General features: G+C 41.3%; 1 long non-coding RNA gene across 1 annotated transcript in view; it reads right to left on the reverse strand.

Moving 5' to 3' along the window:
* The window catches only part of LOC136875791 (uncharacterized), a 78,975-nt gene extending 67,808 nt beyond the window's left edge, over window positions 1-11,167 (reverse strand). Inside the window, exon 1 of the long non-coding RNA XR_010860515.2 lies at window positions 11,135-11,167. This is a non-coding gene — a long non-coding RNA (uncharacterized lncRNA). The remainder of the gene's footprint in view (window positions 1-11,134) is intronic.
* Window positions 11,168-13,923: the final 2,756 nt, after the last annotated feature.

Genomic DNA, 13,923 nt, shown 5'->3' on the forward strand with positions numbered 1-13,923 from the left:
AAACGATATAGCCAAAGTATAACTTCAAATTATTTACCTTCCATCATTCGTCTTGTGTGTAAAAATCAGTCGAACAAGTTATCGCATAAACATAGCTGAAAAAAAATCGTGGTAGGGTATGGAACCCAGGGGTTACATCTTATCAGAAGGGCAAAAAGGATGAAAGGACTCTTCCTCCTCCTTACCGCACATTCCTTGTAGGGCTAATTGGCTGAAGGGCTAATGGGCAAAAGGGCTAAAGGGCTAATGGGCTAAAGGGCTAAAGGGCTAAAGGAGCAACAACCTCGTCGATCGCTATCAGCAAGAACGCTTGTACTTTGTTAAGTGTAGAAAATTAATCTTTGTTTGTAAATGGTTTCATGTTCAGAACAAGGAATGGAACCTAGGGGTTACGTCTTACGTAATAAAATCCCCGAGGTGCGATGAGTTACGTTTTTCGAACTAGTGTTTGGAACACTGAACTTTTCAAGATGATAGCAGAGAGTTTAGCAATGTTCTGTTGTTGGATTTTAAATTCCGCGCTACAACATGCATAAGGTGGTAGCCTTGAGGTTTACCGCCGTAAAGATGGAAAGAGTGAGGTTAACAATATTCTGTTGTTGGATTTTAAATTCCGCGCTATAACATGCATAAGGTGGCAGCCTTGAGGTTTACCGCCGTAAAGATGGCAGCAGTGAGGTTAGCGACGCTCTATTGTCCTTCAAAGTGAGGTTAGGGTTCGTAAAGAAGACAGCTGTCAAAAAAGCACGTGGCTATGTTTACCAAACAAGAGCACGTGGTCGTGACGTCACGGTCACGTAGTATGTTGCCTCAGCATGTAAAGTTCAATGTCTACACCTACGTAGTTAACACTCTGCTATGTTCACAAGATTTTTTACACATAACTATTCTTTATGCTTTAAGTTCATGCACATAGGCTATGCTAAGATAGCAGTACAAACACATGCGAACTTTGTACATTCTAATGGAATAAGTTTAGTACTATGTGCATCATGGATACATGATGTGTGCACGAATTTAAACTTGACTATACGTAATGCTGCTGCTTTGTTTACAAGATTTTTATACATTGCTATTCTTTATGCTTTAAGTTCGTGCACACACAAGCGATAGTCGTACGCTCTGGCAGGAGAAGTTTAGTACGACAGTCGATGCATACATTATCGATAGGTGATGTGTACACGCTTTAGAACATAGCTCTTCTTTATGTTTTAAGTTCGTGCACATGGGTTAGGGATACACAAAAGCGATTGCTACATGCTCTAGCGGAAGAAGTCTAGTACGATAGTCGAGTCATGTAAAATCGATAGGTTAAGCTAAGATAGCAGCACACTTACACGATTTTAGCACAATCTAGTGGTAAAAGTTTAGTATGATAGTCGTTTCATGCAAAATCATTAGGTAATGTGTACACGCTTTGAAACAAGGCTATTCTCTGTACTCTAAGTTCATGCGTACAGGTTATGGTAAGATAGCAGCACAATCTAGCGCAAGAAGTTTAGTACGATATTTGATGCATGCAAAATCGATAGGTGACGTGTACACGCTTTAAAACATGGTTATTCTTCGTACTTTAAGTTCATGCGTATAGGTTAGACTAAGATAGCAGCACAGTCTAGCGTAAGAAGTTTAGTACGAGAGTCGATACATGCAAAATCGATAGGTGATGTGTACACGCTTTGAAACATAGCTATTCTTTGCACTTTAAGTTCATGCGTCTTAGTTATGCTAAGATAGCAGCACAATCTACCTGAAGAAGTTTTGTACGAGAGTCGATACATGCAAAATCGATAGTTGATGTGTACACGCCTTGAAACATGACTATTCATTGTACTTTAAGTTCATGGGTATAGGTTATGCTATGATAGCAGCACAATCTAGCGGAAGAAATTTAGTACGATATTTGATACATGCAAAATCAATAAGTAATGTGTACACACTTTGAAACATGGCTATTCTTCGTACTTTAAGTTCATGTTTATAAGTTATGCTAAGATAGCAGCACAATCTAGCGGAAGAAGTTTAGTACGATATTTGTTCCATGCAAAATCGATAGGTGATGTGTACACACTTTGAAACATGGCTATTCTTTTTACTTTAAGGTCATGCGTATAGGTTATGCTAAGATAGCAGCACAATCTAGCGGAAGGAGTTTAGTACGAGAGTCAATGCATGCATAATCGATAGGTAATGTGTACACGCTTTGAAACATGGCTATTCTTTGTACCTTAAGACCATGCGTATAGGTTATGATAAGATACCAGCACAATCTAGCGGAAGGAGTTCAGTACGAGATTCGATGAATGTAAAGTCAATAAGTAATGTGTACACGCTTTGAGACATAGCTATTCTTTGTACTTTAAGTTCATGTGTCTTAGTTATGCTAAGATAGCAGCACAATCTACCTGCAGAAGTTTAGTACGAGAGTCGATACATGCAAATTCGATAGTTGATGTGTACACGCTTTGAAACATGACTATTCATTGTACTTTAAGTTCATTGGTATAGGTTATGCTAAGATAGCAGCACAATCTAGCGGAATAAATTTAGTACGAGATTCGATGAATGCAAAATCAATAAGTAATGTGTACACGCTTTGAAACATGGCTATTCTTTGTACTTTAAATTCATGTGTATAAGTTATGCTAAGATAGCAGCACAACCTAGCGGAAGAAGTTTAGTACGATATTTGATGCATGCAAAGTCGATAGGTAATGTGTACACGCTTTGAAACATGGCTATTCATTGTACTTTAAGGTCATGCGTATAGGTTATGCTAAGATACTAGCACAATCTAGCGGAAGAAGTTCAGTACGAGAGTCGATACATGCAAATTCGATAGGTAATGTGTACACGCTTTGAAACATGGCTATTCATTGTACTTTAAAGTCATGCTAAGATAGCAGCACGAGCTAGCGGATGAAGTTTAGTTCGATGGTCGATGCATGTAAAATCGATAGGTGATGTGTACACGCTTTGAAACATGACTATTCATTGTACTTTAATTTTACGGGTATAGGTTATGCTAAGATAGCAGTACGATCTAGCGGATGAAGTTTAGTTCGATGGTCGATGCATGTAAAATCGATAGGCGATGTGTACACGCTTTGAAACACGGCAATTCATACTGCTGCTCTGTTCCCAAGACTTTTAAGAATAGCTAATCCTAATGCTGCTCTTAAGGACGTCGAGCTAAGGATTGATTACGTGACCGTGACGTCACGACCACGTGCTCTTGTTTGGTAAACATAGCCACGTGCTTTTTTGCCAGCTGTCTTCTTGACGAACCCTAACCTCACTTTGAAGGACAATAGAGCGTCGCTAACCTCACTGCTGCCATCTTTACGGCGGTAAACCTCAAGGCTGCCACCTTATGCATGTTATAGCGCGGAATTTAAAATCCAACAACAGAACATTGTTAACCTCACTCTTGCCATCTTTACGGCGGTAAACCTCAAGGCTACCACCTTATGCATGTTGTAGCGCGGAATTTAAAATCCAACAACAGAACATTGCTAAACTCTCTGCTATCATCTTGAAAAGTTCAGTGTTCCAAACACTAGTTCGAAAAACGTAACTCATCGCACCTCGGGGATTTTATTACGTAAGACGTAACCCCTAGGTTCCATTCCTTGTTCTGAACATGAAACCATTTACAAATAAAGATTAATTTTCTACACTTAACAAAGTACAAGCGTTCTTGCTGATAGCGATCGACGAGGTTGTTGCTCCTTTAGCCCTTTAGCCCTTTAGCCCATTAGCCCTTTAGCCCTTTTGCCCATTAGCCCTTCAGCCAATTAGCCCTACAAGGAATGTGCGGTAAGGAGGAGGAAGAGTCCTTTCATCCTTTTTGCCCTTCTGATAAGATGTAACCCCTGGGTTCCATACCCTACCACGATTTTTTTTCAGCTATGTTTATGCGATAACTTGTTCGACTGATTTTTACACACAAGACGAATGATGGAAGGTAAATAATTTGAAGTTATACTTTGGCTATATCGTTTACCGAGCGAGTTAGCTGCGCAGTATGGGTACAGTGTGTTTTTGATTTTTACACTATGCAAATCATTGAAGTTGTAGTTTTGCAATATTGCTTACTGAGCGAGTTAGCTACGCGATATGTGCACAGTGTGTTTCCATAGTTTTTGATTTTACACTAAGCAAATCATCAAAATTGTACTTTTGCTCTGAACACATCAAACAATGTTCTGATCATATGTTGAGGTTAACAACATCGATTACAGTGTTCGATTCTAGTCTTGTTATGTTTCATTCTGATCTTCTTAGAACAAGGGTACCCCCTAACATGTTCTAAACACATGTTGTATTGAGTACAGTGTTCGATTCTAGTCTTGATCACTTATTTCGTGTTCTGAACACATCGATCAATGTTCTGATCACATGTTGTATGGAGTACAGTGTTCGATTCTAGTCATGATCACTTATTTTGTGTTCTGAACACATCAGTCAATGTTCTGATCACATGTTGAAGTTAACAACATCGATTACAGTGTTCTATTCTAGTCTTGTTATGTTTCAATCTGATCTTCTTAGAACAAGCGTATCCCCTGACATATTCTAAACACATGATGTATTGAGTACATTGTTCGATTCTAGTCTTGATCACTTATTTTGTTTTCTGAACGCATCAATCAATGTTCTGATCACATGTCGTATCGAGTACAGCGTTTGATTCTACTCTTCTTATGTTTCGAAAGTCTAAACATGCACAATAATGTTATCGCTGCACACGCTTGCCTTCGCGATGCTGGTTTAAACTTGTTCGATATAAAGCTATGCCTTGACATAAGAGGCGGAGGAGGAGGTAGAGAAGGAGGAGGAGGAGGGGGGGGGGAGGAGGAGGAGGAGGAGGAGAATGATAAGGCCTTAACAGCCTATGTATAGTCGCCATTGTTTTTAAAGATGATAGCTGTCAAAAGAATTTTTCAAATTATCCACCACCACATTTCAGCTAAAGAGGGCGGCAGGGTGCTCTGTTGATTAAGCACATAGAATTTCAAATTACCCTCCACCACATGCATAACAGCAGCTGTTATCTTGCGCAGTAGCCTCTAAGCTAGCTTTCTTCATAAGAGTAGCCGCCATCTTGTGCGAGCACCCCTAGGCCGTCTCATAAGGAGCTATGTATAGTCACCATTTTGTGTCTGCTATCTTGCGTAAGCATCCCTAGGACGTCTCAAGGCATCTTGTTTCTCATAAGAGCAGCCACCATCTTGTAGAAATAGATAGCTGCGAATGCCAAAGGGCTTAAGTAGGAATCGAACCGTTGATCTCATCATTAGACTATTTTTTTTCTTGTTCCTGATACTACGATCCTACGTATTAGGCGGGAAAATTTTGTCCGTTTTGCTCTACGATGCATCGTTTTCGAGATATTTAACATTTTGCATTTAAGCCTCCAAATTTAATGAATCGAACCTGCACGGTACGTTATACTCTCTACCATAGCTAGACCTGATCATGTTACGAAGACTCGCTTCAATACAAGCTAAAACAGAGCAAATGCCAAAGGGCCTAAGTAGGAACCGAACCGTTGATCCCATCATTAGACTATGATTTTCTTGTTCCTCATACTGCGAACCTAGGTATTAGGCAGAAAAATTTTGTCCGTTTTCTCTACGGTGCACCGTTTTCGATATATTTAACATTTTGCATTTAAGCCCTAAATTTAATGAATCGAACTATCACGACACGTTAGCCTCTAAGCTAGCATTCTTCATAAGAGTAGCAACCATCTTGCGCAAGCACCCTTAAAGCGTCTCATAAGGAGTTATGTATAGCCGCCATCTTGTGTCCGCCAGCTTGCGCAAGCATCCTTAGGGCGTCTCAAGCCATCTTGTGCAAGGACCCTTAAGCCGTCCCATAAGAGCAGCCGCTATCTTGCGCAAGCATCCCTAGGGCATCTCATAAGGAGCCATGTATAACTGCCATCTTGCGCAAGCATCCCAAGGGCGTCTCATAAGAACCTGTGTATAGCAGCCATCTTGCGTAAGCACCCTTAAGGAGTCATGTATAGCCGCCATCTTATGCAATTAGCGTCGAGAGAGGGCTGCTGTAGAATTTTTCTTTTTAAATTATCCGCCACCACGTTTCAAAGGTATCTAGCTAAAGATGGCAGCACTGCGGATGACAGGTGACGAATTTACATCTACTACGATAAAGAGGGCAGCACGGTACTGTCTGTATTAAAGATGGCGGATGACAGCTGTCAAAAAAAGCACATGGCTATGTTTACCAAACAAGAGCACGTGGAATTTGCCGCCATCACATTTCAAACTAAAGAGGGCAGCACTATGCTCTGTTGATTAAAGGTGGCGGATGGTAGCTGTCGAAAAAGCACGTGAGTTTGTTTCCAAACACGAGCACGTGGAATTTTTCAATTTGCCGCCACCACATTTCAAAGGTATCTAGCTAAAGATGGCAGTACGGTGCTCTCTTGATTAAAGATGGCGGATGATAGCTAACAGAACTTTTCAAATTGCCCGCTACTACGTGCTTAAGGTAGTAGCCATAAGGAGGGCAGCACGGTGTTCTGTGGATTAAAGATGGCAGATGACAGGTGATGAAATTGCCCGCATGATAGTAGCACAGTGCTCTGTTGATTAAAGATGGCGGATGACAGCTGTCAAAAAAGCACATGGCTTTGTTTCCAAACAAGAGCACGTGGAATTTACCACCACCACATTTCAAACTAAAGAGGGCAGCACTGTGCTCAAAGATGGCAGATGACAGCTGTCAAAAAAGCACGTGAGTTTGTTTTCAAACAAGAGCACGTGGAATTTTTCAATTTGCCGCCACCACATAGAGGGCAGCACTGTTCTCTCTGGATTAAAGATGGCTGCTTGTCGAAAAGCATTTTTCAAATTATCCGCTACCACATTCCAAAGGTAAGTAGCTAAAGAGCGCAGCACTGTGCTCTATAGATTAAAGATGGCGGATGACAGCTATCAAAAAAGCACGTGGCTGTCAAAAAGCACGTGGATTTGTTTATCTCGAGCTAGTGAGGTTAAGTTGGTAGCACTAAGGTTTAGGCCCGTCAAGATGGCAGCACTGCCGATGACAGGTGACGAAAGAGGGCAGCACGGTGCTCTGTAGTTTAAAGATGGCGGATGACTGCTGTCAAAAAAGCACGTGACTGTCAAAAAGCATGTGGCTTTGTTTATCTCGCGCTAGTTAGGTTAAGTTGGTACTACTGAGGTTTAGGCCCGTCAAGATGGCAGTACTGAGGTTAGCGATGCGTTGTTGTCTGTCAAAAAGCACGTGGCTTTGTTTACAAATCTGTCAAAAAGCACGTGGCTGTCAAAAAACACGTGGCTTTGTTTACCTCATGCTAGTTAGGTTAAGTTGGCACTACTGAGGTTTAGGCCCGTCAAGATGGTAGTACTGAGGTTTGCGATGCGTTGTTGTCGATGACAGCTGTCAAAAAGCACGTGGCTTTGTTTACAAATCTGTCAAAAAGCACGTGGTTGTCAAAAAGCACGTGGCTTTGTTTACCTCGCGCTAGTTAGGTTAAGTTGGCACTACTGAGGTTTAGGCCCGTCAAGATGGCAGTACTGAGGTTAGCGATGCGTTGTTGTCTGTCAAAAAGCACGTGGCTGTCAAAAAACACGTGGCTTTGTTTACCTCATGCTAGTTAGGTTAAGTTGGCACTAGTGAGGTTTAGGCCCGTCAAGATGGCAGCAGTGAGGTTAGCGTTGCGTTGTTGTCGATGACAGCTGTCAAAAAGCACGTGGCTTTGTTTACAAATTCAAATCTCGCGCCAAAATTCAAATTTCCCGCCAAAATTCAAATTTCCCGCGGGCGGCGGCGGCGGCGGAGGAGGAGGCGGCGGAGGAGGAGGCGTGCGGCGGCGGAGGTGCCGCAGAACCATCCAATTATACTACTGACGTTATAGCCGACGTATTTTTCCTAAAATGTGATAAGAAATACGTCGTTTTATCCGATATGTCGTAAAAAAACGGTTTCGCCTGTATTTAAGTTGTTGTAAATATGTAATGTATACATACACCTTTCTAGGTTTAGTTTTAACTTGATAATTATTTTAGGAAATACGTTTTATTTATTTATTTAAGGTGTATTTGTTGTGTATATTGCTTTATTGAATCGTCTATAACTGGGCGAATAACCTGTTTATGATAAATAAATCCAGCTACAATCAAGCAATCGGCCTTACCGTCTCTTACTCCGGGATGTATGTTGTAACACAATGGAACACATGTTCGAGCAAGTTAAATCACTTGGCCGGAACATGATTGATGCTCAACTGAAATCACATGCCGGACATCTAAAGCCAAAAGTCCTTTCGCGGCAAAAAGGAGCACACTTTGTATTTCCAACATAAGGCATTCAACTGAACTCCTGGAGGACAAAATTCAGGCAACTCGGCGTCTCCGAAAACCGTAAAAGTAGTTAGTGGGACGTACAGTAAAATCAATAATATTATTATGGAATTCACTTTGACATTGCGCGCGGCTGTGAGTTTGCATCCGGGAGATAGTAGTTTCGAATCCCACTATCGGCAGCCCTGAAAATGGTTTTCCGTGGTTTCCCATTTTCACACCAGGCAAATGCTGAGGCTGTACCTTAATTAAGACCACGGCCGCTTCCTTCCAACTCCTAGGCCTTTCCTACCCCATCGTCGCCATAAGACCTATCTGTGTCGGCGCGACGTAAAGCCCCTAGCAAAAAAAAAAAAAAATTTTGACATTGTTTGCTCAAGGATTGACTGCTCTATGAATTTAGAGTAGTACCCTCTGATGAGAGGGAAGAGGCTACATCGAGCTACATTGAAATGAATTTTGGGCTTCTTTTTGCCTGACTTAATCCTTAAATGCGCAATTTATCATTTCTTTTAGATATTATGGTTTCTCATTCCAAGTGCAATACATTATTATCAGAAAAACATTTAAAAAGTTTTTGCCAAAATTTTTTATTATACTTATTTGGATCAGTCAAAATATCATCGTCAGTGTGACGTAAAGCAAATTTGTAAAAAAGACACAGATAGGTCTTATGGTGACGATGAGGTAGGAAAGCGCTAGGAGTAGGAAGGAAGCGGCATGGCCTTCATTAAAATCAAGTTGACAGCTGCCGGCCTCTAACACAACGACCAACTCACTCGGTCCCTACGCAGTTATTGAAACAGTGTAGAGTTCCTTATCGTCACTATAGTATTATTATTATTATTATTATTATTATTATTATTATTATTATTATTATTATTATTATTATTATTATTATTATTATTATTATTATTATTGTATCAGAAAACAAAGAGAAGAGCATTTCGTTATGTTGATATAATTGTACGTGGTAACATGCCGATTGTGAAGCATATGATGTAGCATCGTATATGTGACCGAACAGAGTAAGCTGAAGCTAAAGAGCGGCTAGCATCGGAGCTCTACATTTGGGAGCCAATTGCCAGCCCTCCTGAGAAGGGCTTTTCCGTGGTATTCCATTCCCCTGCACTGAGGCGAATGAAGGGGAAGCTCCTTTTCTAGGCCTCAGCCGCAGCCACCGCAAAGCACATCAACGATACAAACCTCCCTGACTTGCGAGGCCCGCCGCACCTGGGTGCGGATTGAAAGCTTTTGCCCTTCATGACAGAGTCCAATATTCTCCTAGGTATTCTATCTTCCTCCGTTCTCCTCACATGACACCACCACCGAAACCGGTTTATGCTCACAGCTTCATCAGTCGAGTTCATTCCTTATCTCCTATTCCGAGTACCCTCCTGCCATTATTCCCACCTTTTTGAACCAGCAACCATTCCCGCTACTTTTGTGTTCTAACTTATGAATAAGACATCCTGAGTCCATCCATCTTTCTCTCCCGTAAAGTAAAGTTGGTCTGAAAACTGACCGATTAAAATATAGTTTCGTCCGGGAGCAGACTTCCTTCTTACTGTCGATCGCAACTGCGACCTCACTGCATGAGCTCTGCTGCAGCTCGATTCAATCTCACTCCTTGGAGAATACACGTACCGAGCGAGTTGGCTGTACGGTTAGGGACGCGCAGCTGTGAGCTGGCATTCGGCAGATAGTGGTTTCGTATCTCACCATTGGTAGTTTTGAACGTGGTTTCCTGTTTTCACACCAGGGAAGTGCTGGGGTTCTGGGGCTGTACCTTAATTAAGACCCCGGACGCTACCTTCCCAATCCTAGCCCTTTCCCATACCTCCGTCGCCGAATACCTTCGATGTGTTAGCGCGACGTTAAACAAATAGAAATGAAAAGATAAAATACACATCCTAAATACTTGAAATTATCTCCTTGTTCCAGCTTTGTATCACCAATCTGGCATTCAGTTCTTTTGCATTTCTTTCCTTCTGACATCAGTTTTGTCTTTAAAAGCTAATTTTCATCTCATGCTCATTGCACTTATTTTCAAGTTCCAACATAGTAGACTGCAGGTTTCGGGCACAGTCCACCATTAAGACCAAGTCGTCAGCGTAAGCCACACTGCTTACTACATTTTCGCCCAACTGAATCTCTCCCTGTCACATTATACCTTTCAGTAGATGATCGATGCTAGCTATGAACAACAAACGTGTCAGTAGATTTACTGGTACTAAAAGAACTCCTGCGGGACTAAATTTCGGCACCACGGCGGCTCTAAATACCGTCAAAAGTATTTAGTGGAACGTAAAAATAACATTATTTATTGTTATATTACAACCTTGTCTAACTTCTGCAAATACCTTGAACTAAGAACTCATTTTACCATCAATTCTCATTGCAGCCCAATTTTCAACGTAAATAACTTTGATTGTTTTTAATAATCTACCCTTAATCCCGTGGTCGCGCAGTACGGATAACATTTCCTTCTTCTCTAGATCTACGACACATAAACATAACTGTCTATTCCTCTCGTAGCATTTTTCAAATACCTGGCTCATACTGAAAATATGATCCTGACAGTCCCTCTGTGGTCTGAATCTACCCTGGTCTTAATCCAACTTACTCTGAACCGTCAGTATTGTTATTCTTCTCAGTGAGGTAGTATTTAACGCCGTTTGCCAGTCGATAAATTACCAAACATGCAGTGTATTCATGCAAATTCTGGAAGAAAGGCAGCAAAGCGAGAGTCCGAGAAAGAGATTGATACTCACCGCTCGACGCAGCTGTCTTGGAGCTCCTCTGCGGCCAACTGACAGCTGTTTAGCCCCGGGACGTGGGCAAGGCACCTCCTCCAAGGCGAGCTACGTCACAGCGTTAACTTGTCTTTCTTCGGTACAGCACAAGCCACTAGGAAAGACAGCTTTCTTGAACGGTCACAGGCATGACATTTACCTGCGTCCATGAATTACAAGCGCCGGGCTGTGTGGCTCAAAGTAAAGAAGCGCTGGCCTTCTGAGGCCAACGCGGAGGGTTCGATTCTCCCTCAGTCTGGTGATATTTGAAGGTGCTCACATACCTCAGTCCTCTGTGCCTGGGGGGCGATAGGATGTATCTACGGTATCCCCTTCCTGTCGTAAGAGGCGTCTTATAAGAGACCCCACGTGCGCTCAAAATGAGGGTGCGTGAGTTGACGACCACAGGATTTCTACCCGAGCCTGGTATTGCTTCAAATTACTTGTGTCCGGTTCCACATTTTGATCGCTCCTCTGTAGCCTCGCTGGGTAAACACTTGTTCTCTTAACTTAAAGAAGCCTAGGGCGTCTTTCATTTCCATGACCTTCGTGGCCTTTATCTTTCTTTGTCCGTTAGCTCCAATTTTCGAAGTGTCGGATCCCCTTTCACTTTTTCCTTTTGATAAGTGCTAATGGAGGATGGTTGCCCAGTTGTACTTCCTCTTAAACCAAAAATCACCACCACCTCTACTGAAAAATATCAGCCTCGTGTCGGTGGATTTACTGGCACCGGAAAAGAACTCCTTAGAGGCAAATTTTCGCCACGTCCGCGCCTCCAAAAACCGTTGTTAGAGGACGTAAGACCATTATTCAATTAATTATTAATAATAATTACAGGCACTTATTCATCGCTCTGGTCCTGCAGGTTTAGGAGTTCTGTATCAAGCAACATATTTTGACTAGCTGTGTGTGATGGAAGTACACCGTAAAAACATCAAATTCCAAGTTCAACATGAAAAATGGTAGGTTTTTAGAATTTGAATTTTTTTACTTGAATTTACTGATAATTTACATGCCACTGAGGCTGAACATCCCCTTTATATAGCGTCTTCGTATAATACAATACAGGTTATACAGGTTTATGAACACACTAATTACATTTTTATATAATTCAATTAAAAATTAAACTAAAAACAATTACAGATACCAGATCCCGTAGAATTAAAACATACGTTTTATAATAAGTAAGAAAGTAAATCAATAAGCCTATTTATTATTTTAGACTAGAGGTCTCTAAAGAATACAAAGCTAAAACAGAAAGTAACATAATTTTCTAAGAAATACACATATTTCTGATTGTTAGACACAAGAATGCCCGATCTCAGCCCCGTGAGTACTCCAGGAAGATAGACATTTAGGACTGCCTCAGTTGGGTGCGGTTAGTGTTATTTGCGGAACGGTGAAGATTAAAGATGTTAAAAATACGTGATGAAGTGCAAACAAAGGATTAGTTAAATTTAGTGGTGGGGGGACCGAGCTCGATAGCTGCAGTCGCTTAAGTGTTGCCAGTATCCAGTTATCGGGAGATAGTGGGTTCGAGCCCCACTGTCGGCAGCCCTGAAGATGGTTTTCCGTGGTTTCCCATTTTCACACCAGGCAAATGCCGGGGCTGTACCTTAATTAAGGCCACGGCCGCTTCCTTCCACTTCATAGGCCTTTCCTATCCCATCGTCGCAATAAGACCTATCTGTGTCGGTGCGACGTAAAGCAAATAGGGAAAAAAATTTAGTGGTACGATGGAGGGGAATTTGAAGGGTAGTTCTGTAGACCTATTATCTCTGTTATGTACCGACTCCATAGGTTTAAATGCATTGTAAAGGTAGGATGGGGTCTTCAGTTCTAGAACTTTATGCGTAGCAACAGCTACTGAAATTTATTGACGTTCACAAAGTTTCAACCATTGCAGCTGTATGTAATATGGTGATATGTGTTCATAACGCCTGACATTTGTCATGTAATGTACACATGCGTTTTGTACCCTCCGTAGTTTTATGTTTAAAGTTTCAAGTAAGTCGTTCTATACAACTGAACCATCGTCAGTTATTGGGAATATAAGACTTTGAACAAGTAGTTTTCGAATGAAAGGTTGTGTACATGACACGTTACTTTTCAAAATATGCATGCATGGCACAACTTTTAGTATCACATTTGACTTATGATCAGACCAGGATAAGGTCCTGAAGGTTCTAAGGTTTTGAGGATGAGTTAACTACTAGAAAAATATTATGATTGAAATCATATTACGTTGGTACGCATAATGCCAATATGGAAGAACTAAGAAGAATCCATCATTGGCACCAACTTCAATTGTTCATTATGAAAATCGCCTAGGTGTTAATATAATGAATGATGTTCATTGGGATAAACATATTAACGAGGTTGTTGAGAAATGTTACAGATCTCTTCACGTGGTTATGAGAGTATTTAGGGGTTGTAGTAAGGATGTAAACGGGAGGGTGTGTAAGTCTCTGGTAAGTTCCCAACTAGAGTATTTTTCCAGTGTATGAGATTCACAACCGGATTACTTGATACTAGAATTTAAAAAGTTCCCAAGAAAAGCAGTACGATTTGTTCTGGATGATTTCCAACAAAGGAGTAGTGTTACTAAAATGTTGCATACTTTGGGTTGAGGAAGACTTGGGAGTAAGGAGAGGACATCCTCGACTATGTGGTATGTTTCGAGCTGTGAGTGGAGAGATGGCGTGGAATGATATTAATAGACGAATAAGACTGAACAGAGCTTTTGTAAGTAGGAAAGCCCAAAATGT

The sequence above is a fragment of the Anabrus simplex genome, chromosome 6 (genome assembly GCF_040414725.1).
Source record: "Anabrus simplex isolate iqAnaSimp1 chromosome 6, ASM4041472v1, whole genome shotgun sequence".
NCBI classification, from domain to species: domain Eukaryota; kingdom Metazoa; phylum Arthropoda; class Insecta; order Orthoptera; family Tettigoniidae; genus Anabrus; species Anabrus simplex.